The 8501-nt window shown below is 42.2% G+C and overlaps 1 gene segment (V, D, J or C); it reads right to left on the reverse strand.

Moving 5' to 3' along the window:
* Nucleotides 1-1758: 1758 nt before the first annotated feature.
* On the reverse strand, nt 1759-2209 carry LOC307120018 (immunoglobulin kappa variable 1-12-like). The segment is given in 2 exons: nt 2161-2209; nt 1759-2078 (listed from the first exon to the last, which is right to left on the reverse strand).
* Nucleotides 2210-8501: the final 6292 nt, after the last annotated feature.

Here is an 8501-nt window from a genome sequence, read left to right on the forward strand (position 1 = left end):
ACTGCTTATTAATGCTTTATAAATGATGAATTCATATTTACTAATGCTTAACTAATGATTCATATCATGCAATTATTATAAAGTGTGAATGTGTGTTTCTATGATATCTGCATTATGAGGATGAACTCACTAAATCAGAACATGTTTATGATGATGATGATGATGCCGTTTAGAAAGAAGAATATATTAAATCATAAATGCAGAAAAACTAAAATGTGATGAAGGATTGAAAAATATCCACTGAAGATCAAAAGTGACTGAATTTCTACATGAAGGATGAAATAGGAGACAAATATGACTTCTAAAAAAATCACAATCAAAAACTGATGAAGCTCAAGAAAGTGATGATCAATAAGATCATATTGGGCCCTATCTTGCACCCAGCGCAATTGACTTTGTACACCGACGCATGTGTCATTCCTATTTTGCACCCGCGCAAAGCGCGCTTTTCCCTCCACAGAAGCACGTCGCTAAACTAGTGAATGAACTTGCGCTACCTGGGCGGTTCAGCGCAAAAAAGGAGGCGTGTTCCGGCGCAAACAATCCCTGGTGCTATTTTGCTGTTCCATTAAACAATTGCGCCACTGACCAGAAAAAACCTAGTCTAAAGTCAGTGGCGCGTTGCGCGTTGTTCATTATGCTATTTTAAGGGCGCATGCTTGACCATAATGTATAGCGTGCACAATGCGCATACACTTTGCTCATGTAATCTACACAGATGCAACAGTTATTTTTGCAAAACATAAATTGTTACACTAAAAAAATATTAACACATGAGATGACGGAAATCATTGTGGTGTGCCACGAAGATGTGAAAAAATAGGCATAAATCTAGCTTACAAATGATTCAGGCTAATTGTAGTCTAATAATTAAGGAGACCTGTTTGCCCAATAGTGGCAACTTCTGGCAAGACATATATGTAGCCTATATAAGGACATCTAACAAATTGGTTTGTCTGTCAAGAACCAGGAAAAAAAATCGGTGAGGGTGGACGCAGCGATGTCCTCTGCTGGCGTCAGGTCCTGAGTAGAGGCAGATCCACCTCCCGTTACACGGCGCGCCCGATTGATGCTGGCAAGCTTGGACTTTCCCCGTCTTCTGATGTCATTGTAGCGCTTGCGGCACTGGTGCGACGTCCTGGGGATGCCAGCTGGTGAAACAATTGTGGCTATTTCCTCCCACGCCTGTTTAACCGACGCTATTTTGGGTGGGTTTCTCCCATCCCCATACAACACAACTTCTCTGTCTTTCACTGCTCTTACAAGCACATCAGTCTCCTCGGCTGTGAACCGCTCCTGGCGTGCGCCTGGTAAATACGCCATAATAATAGCAATCCATAATGGAACTTGCGCACCTGCTTTTACAGGGAATGTTGGATGACGCTCTGATTGGTTTATTCACGTTACGCCCAAACCACACCTATGAATAATGAAGCTACTTCAGACCAACCCATTTTAGATTTGCGCCGGGCGCAAGAGCCATTTATCCCGCCGGGAAAATAGCAACAGCGCCGAGACCCGCCCACAAAGTTACTTGCGCTTCGCGCTTTGACACTTGCGTTTCAGATCGTTAAAATAGGGCCCATTGAGTCGTTTCTTCACTGTTGAGTGTGTGTGTGTGTGTGTGTGTGTGTGTGTGTGTGTGTGTGTGTGTGTGTGTGTGTGTGTGTGTGTGTGTGTGTGTGTGTGTGTGTGTGTGTGTGTGTGAGAGCAGCTGCAGTTTCAGTTCAGTCACTGTGGTTTTTGTACGACTCTTTATCACTGTGTGAACACCCAGTTGTTGATCAAGTGTTCACTCAGACAGTAATAATGTCCAGCATCTTCAGTCTGGACTCCACTGATGGTCAGAGTGAAATCTGTCCCTTCTGCTTCTCCATTCCCACTGAATCGACTGAAACTCTCATCATGGAGATCATTTACAGAATCAATGATGAGTTTAGGAGCTTCTCCATGTTTCTGCTGATACCAATTTAAACCCCAGCCAGTTATCCCAGTATCAGTTTTACAGTCTATTGTGGCGTTTTGTCCTTCAGAAACCGCCACAACCTCAGGCTGAGTCACAGTGATTCCTCTGGACGCTGTTGACAACAACATGAATGTGTTTCATCAAATCAAATGAACATTAAAGACTCAAAGATGAGCAGCTTTGACTTCTGTTACCTGCAATAAAAGCCGTCAGAATCCAGATGAAGCTGCTGAAGAGATTCATGGTGTTTGCTGGTTTTGTACCGTGGTCAACAGCAGTGTGTTATAAAGTGTGTGAGTCTGAACGCTATAAACACTCGAGCGCTGAAGCACGTGCCGATGCAAAGTGACTCTCTGAGCAAAAACCCTCTGGAGGAAAACACACATGAAAATGCCCACATGCAGAGGAAACTGATCCAGTGTTTTATTCTCATCATCCAGTGTGTGTGTGTGTGTGTGTGTGTGTGTGTGTGTGTGTGTGTGTGTGTGTGTGTGTGTGTGTGTGTGTGTGTGTGTGTGTGTGTGTGTGTGTGTGTGTGTGTGTGTGTGTGTGTGTGTGTAGAAATCATTTGTGTTTTACTCTGCGTGAGTCTCTGGTTCAGACTACAGGTTTCTGATGAATCAAATGTCAGAGTTGCATCACTAAAAGAAACAAGTATTTCACTGTGAACTCCATGAGAGGGCAAAGGTCATTCCAGAGGTCACAGGTCATCAAAACTTATTAAAATGCTTTGAGAAATACACGATCATTTAGAAACTCCCAGTTAAGATGTGCAAAGATCAGCTCAGATTCTTTCTAATGAATCAGTGTTTTGAACGAGTCGTTGAGTTAATGATTCACTGACTCACTCAAAGTCAGCCTCTGGTTGCCATCTACTGGTGTAACGATGTAACTCGAGGAAAGAGTGTGTGTAAAATCCAGCACTAACGCTGCGTTCACACGGGGCGTCTGCGTTAACGCTTCTCATTTACTTTGAATGGGTGACGTCATGCGTTGCTGAACTGAATTGTGGGTTCGGTCGCGTCCCTTCACTCGCGCTGCAAGCGGCAGAAGTTTAAGATTTCTCAACTTTTCAATTGTTAACGCAGGCGTCATACAATCAGATCACTCTATGCAAATACCCTAGAGCTGATGCTAGCCAATAGCATTCATTTAAAACTTGTGAATGAAGAACGATCAAAATGGAGGAAGAGGCGTGATCAACGGGCAACGATCCATCGCTTCTCTATCCGTCATTGTGTTAAACCCACCAATAGCGCGGCCAGGTGTATAAGCCAGCCTGTGATTGGTTCCTGCAAAAGTGTAACAGAAGCAGTAGAAATTAATGTACAGGTTTCCAGACTGAGTTGCAGGGCGAAATCAAATTGCCGGCAGATCAGGCTGGGTTTACCCACTCTAAGACAGCAGAGCATATCCAGGGTTTCTGCAGGTTTCACCAAGTCAAATTTAAGACTTTTTAAGACCATTATGAATTAAATTTAAGACCTATATCATCCAATAAAAAATGTACAAAGGAAATGCAGAATCACAAAATTACTTACAAAGCAAATTAATTTATTCAAATTGAACAAAGTATCAGTAAACTTGTACTTCCCCACAGCTCGATGCCACCAGAATTTCACAATAACCTATATATACATATATTTTTGGGGTGATTTGTTTGAGATAAATGTTGTTTGAGTAAAATTTTGTGGTGGTAATTTCCAGAAATGTACATGTTTGTTGTTTATAATTAGGATGCACAATATTTACACACGACAATAAAACAAACAAAATACATAAATATTGTTTGGTATCTTACAAAAAGAAAAAAAATTGGTGTGCTATCTAGCTTTAATAACACGATCGCTTATAGGGTGGGAAATATGACCAAAAATCTTACAAGTAGGCCTAAACCACAGCAATAAGCAACTGCTTAATACGTTCTCAAGTAATTAAGTAATCAAGTAAACAGTCAGTAATAAAATAAAAACTTTAAATAGTTTAAGTACTGTTTTTTCCCCTGTTGTTGTTGTTTGTTTAACATTAACGACACAGAAAGGAGCGGGTATGGGATATATTATTATGTTACTTTCTCTTTAAGACCTACAGTAATGTCCAGATCCAATACTGACACACGTCCCAAACGTGTTTACTCAAGACATAACCGCCAATATGGACATAGACAGTCATAATTATGTGTGTCTTTGATCGTTCAAGGGCAATAAGCCTAGAAATAGGACATATTTCTGTAGACTCGTGTGAGCGCTGACAGGAGGCAAACGCATGCACAGCATCTGCAGCCAGTCTGATGTTGGTCCGTGAGTCAGTACCAAATTGAGTTTGTGGTTTACATCGCTTTTATTTACTCTTTTTTAGTGCTATCAGGCATATCATACTTTTTTTTGGTCATTCATCCACCTTGCGCAATCGCTTCGCCTGGTCCTTGTCACTTATGCGAGACAGCAGGTGAGAATGATTGGCCTTCGCTTTCACGATCACGGAACTGAAGAACTTTTAGCTGAAGTATAAAATCCGTTTGATGTGTCTGTGGTACAATCCGAAAGAGACTCGCGCCAACATGAAAGCTGACTGGCTGCAATATAAGATGCATGTTGGTCTCGTTTGTAGTCGTAATACAGCGAAATACACTTGGACTAGAGAAAGAAAGAAATATAACACACCAGAATAAACATTAAACACACACACACACACTAAAGCGCTGTGGAAGCGTTTCAATGAGCAATAGAGGTAGTGTTACATGGAGGTAGGAAAATTAAGACCTGTTTAAAATCATGTAAGACCTAGAGCGCAATACTTCAGCGAATTTAAGACTTTTTAAGGCCTAAAATTTTGATTTTGAAATGTAAGACTTTTTTAGACTTTTTAAGACCCCGCGGAAACCCTGATAACATGCGTGGTTCAAATTGGTGCTATCCCGAGCCAAATGAGGAATTATATATTAAAGTGATCAGTTTTCAGACACAAAATAATGAATTACATTTGAGTGGATGGTGAATTTGACCATTTATCTGTCAGTCGGCTGGTACGGGCAATCGCAAGTACAACCAAATCCGCATCCATTTCGTCTCACAGACTAGCTGTCAAAAGGCGCCTTTTTGTGTTGTGTTGTGGTCCAAGCGGCAAGTAATGTGATTGGCTGTTGTCACTATGACGGTCGCTTCAGCCACGCCCTCCGTCAAGTGTTAACGCCGACGCCTCGTGTGAATCCAGCACTAAAGCTGCAGGTAAACACATCTGTGGTGATGATGGAGGATCTGCTTCTGTCTCGAGACTCGACTCCAGCTCGAAGTATCGCTGGATTTATTCAGTCAATTACAGTTTTTTTCCAAAACTACAGCAACACACCTACATCACACAATTAGACAAATAGTAAATTTTCTGCCCAAAAATGAGTTTAACTCGCTCAGTTTCACTGTTTGAGGCAGTTTGTGTAATAAATCATGTGTTCAGGAGCTTCTCCAGGTTTCTGTCTGACATGTTAGGATGGGACACTCAGTGTCACGGTTCATGAATTCATCGTCTCATTCTGCCTGTGTTGTGTAGTGTTGTTGGAGGCGTGGTCACTGATTACTCATCACCTCATCACACTCACCTGCTGTACCTGATTACCAGGGCTATATCACCGTGTGTCTCACTCCGTCTTGTTGTCAGATCGTTGCAGTGTGTCCTGTGGGTTTCCTGTGTGTCTCATGTTCCTCGTGGGATTGCTTCGCCCCGGTTCTGGTTCCAGCCGACCGTGTCTGCCCGTTTGCCTCCCTGCTGCACTGAGTACACCAGCGTCCTGCCATTTGGACTGTGCTGCATTCTGCCTTCGGATACTTTACTGTTCTGATCTACCTTGTGTGTTGAGTAATAAATCATTGTTGATTCGCTATTGGATCCCTCTGCTTATTTCTACCAGCGCTCACGACACTCAGATGAAATAACCATGGAGTATTATGAGAATTATGGTTTATTATTAATAAAAGGCGGCAACTAGTGCAAACTGAAATCACTCAGATCTCAAACGTGTGACTGATCTATAAGAGCACAAAATCTCTTTCTGACCTCTATAGTTATTAAGAGTGGCAGCTTCATTTAGATGGTTTTATTTCAGATGCTTGTGTGACGATGATATTTCACATCCTCCTTTGAGCAGCTGCAGTTTCAGTTCAGTCACTGTGACTCTGACTGACGGAGGTTTTTGTACGACTCTTTATCACTGTGTGAACGTTTCATCACCCACACAATTATCATCAGAATTTGATCTGCAGTGGAAACTCTGACAGTAATAATGTCCAACATCTTCAGTCTGGACTCCACTGATGGTCAGAGTGAAATCACTGTTAGATCCACTGCCACTGAATCTAGATGGAGTTCCTGACTGGAGGCTGTTTGTATAATAAATCAGGAGTTTAGGAGCTTCTCCAGGTTTCTGTGAATACCAGGACACACAGGCTCTCGGACTGCAGGGTGTATTGGTACTGAGTTTACAGCTCATCTCAACAGTTTCTCCTGGTGTGGCAGTTTTCACTGAAGTCTGAGTCACTGTGATCTGAGTTCTACAGCCTGAAAAACAAATCATTCATCAGTCATTAAAATATATATTTGACATTTTTAAGCTGTGTTAAAATTATGTAATTTAATTGATTTATTTGAAATATAAACTCTTCACCTTGTAGTAAAAAGCAGTATAAGAGTGTCCAGATGATGAAGGTCATGTTGATGAAGATTGTTGTGTGTGTCAGTGATGAAGTGTTGAACTCACAGCACTATAAACACTCTCACACACTGAAGCATCTGATCAATATGCAAACGAGGTGCCCTAATGACTACCGCCCTGTAGCACTCACACCCATCGTTATGAAGTGCTTTGAGCGGCTGGTCCTGGAACATCTAAAAGACTCTCTACCATCCACATTGGACTCACACCAGTTTGCCGCAGCAATAGGAGCACAGAGGATGCAGTTTCCATGGCACTGCACTCTGTGCTCACTCACCTGGACAATAAAAACACTTATACACGTATGCTGTTTGTTGACTTTAGCTCAGCATTCAACACTGTCATCCCAACCAAGTTAATAGCCAAACTTGGAGACCTGGGCATCAACACTTTTGGACTTCCTAACTGATTTTGGACTTCCTAACTGACAGACCCCAGAATGTTCGATCAGGATCCACCTGCTCCACATCCATCACACTCTTAACACTGGTGTACCACAGGGCTGTGTGCTAAGCCCGTTTCTCTACTCCCTCTTCACCTCCGACTGCAAGCCTGTGTATGGATCTAATTCCATCGTCAAGTTTGCGGACGACACTACGGTGATTGTCTCATCAGCAACAACGATGAGACTGCCTATAGGGAGGAGATCCAGCACCTGGCCACATGGTGTACCGAAAATAACCTGCTCCTCCACACCACCAAAACCAAAGAGCTCATCGTGGACTTCAGGAAGGAGTCAAGAGGCACACACGACACCATCCACATCAATGGAATGGCTGTTGAACGTGTCTCCAGTTTCAAGTTCCTGGGGATCCACATCTCGGCGGACATGTCGTGGACGACCAACACCTCCAGCCTGGTCAAGAAGGCTCACCAGCGCCTCTTCTTCCTGAGGACACTGAGGAAGAATCAGCTCTCCTCGGCTATCCTGGTGAACTTCTATCGCTGCGCAATAGAAAGCATCCTGACCAACTGTGTGGCAGTGTGGTATGGGAGCTGCTCTGTTGCGGAGCGCAAGGCACTGCAGCGGGTGATGAAAACTGCCCAGCGCATCACAGGGACTCCACTGCCTGCCATCGAGCACATCCAGAGGAAACGCTGCCTGCATCGAGCTCCAGCATCCTCAAGGACTCCTCTCACCCAGCCCACAGACTGTTTTCTCTCCTGCCCTCCGGCAGGCGTTTCAGGATCCACCGGACCAGGACCAGCAGACTAAAGAACAGTTTTTTCCCCAGAGCTGTCTCTTTACTGAACTCTAACCCCCGCTGATCCACTTCCCTCATAAACTGCTAACTCTCCTACCTCACATCCGCCTTCACTTTGTTATTTGCACTACCGACTGTTTATTACAGTAACAACTGTTTACTTATGCATTTTGCACTGCCATATCTTAACTGGATTATGCTCATTTGCACTACCGACTGTTATTTACAGTACCTACTGTTTACATTTGTATTTTGCACCGTACTTCTAACTGTAATATGCAATCACTTCCACAGCACTTTTACACTTTTTTTCGGATAGCTTCGGTCCATAATTTATTGCACTACCTTAATCCACTGCTATATTCCTCATCTTAGCCTAACATATCATTGTATACATCTATCTGTAAAATTCTGTTTATAGTAAAAGCCATCTGTATATTATATTATATTGATAGTACATATTCACCTGTAAATTCTGTTTATAGTAATAACCATCTCTCTCTCTCTCATATATATATATATATATATATATATATATATATATATATATATATATATATATATATATATATATATATATATATATATATATATATATATATATATATATATATATATATATATA

Source organism: Gobio gobio (genome assembly GCF_949357685.1).
Source record: "Gobio gobio genome assembly, chromosome: 23".
Taxonomy (NCBI): domain Eukaryota; kingdom Metazoa; phylum Chordata; class Actinopteri; order Cypriniformes; family Gobionidae; genus Gobio; species Gobio gobio.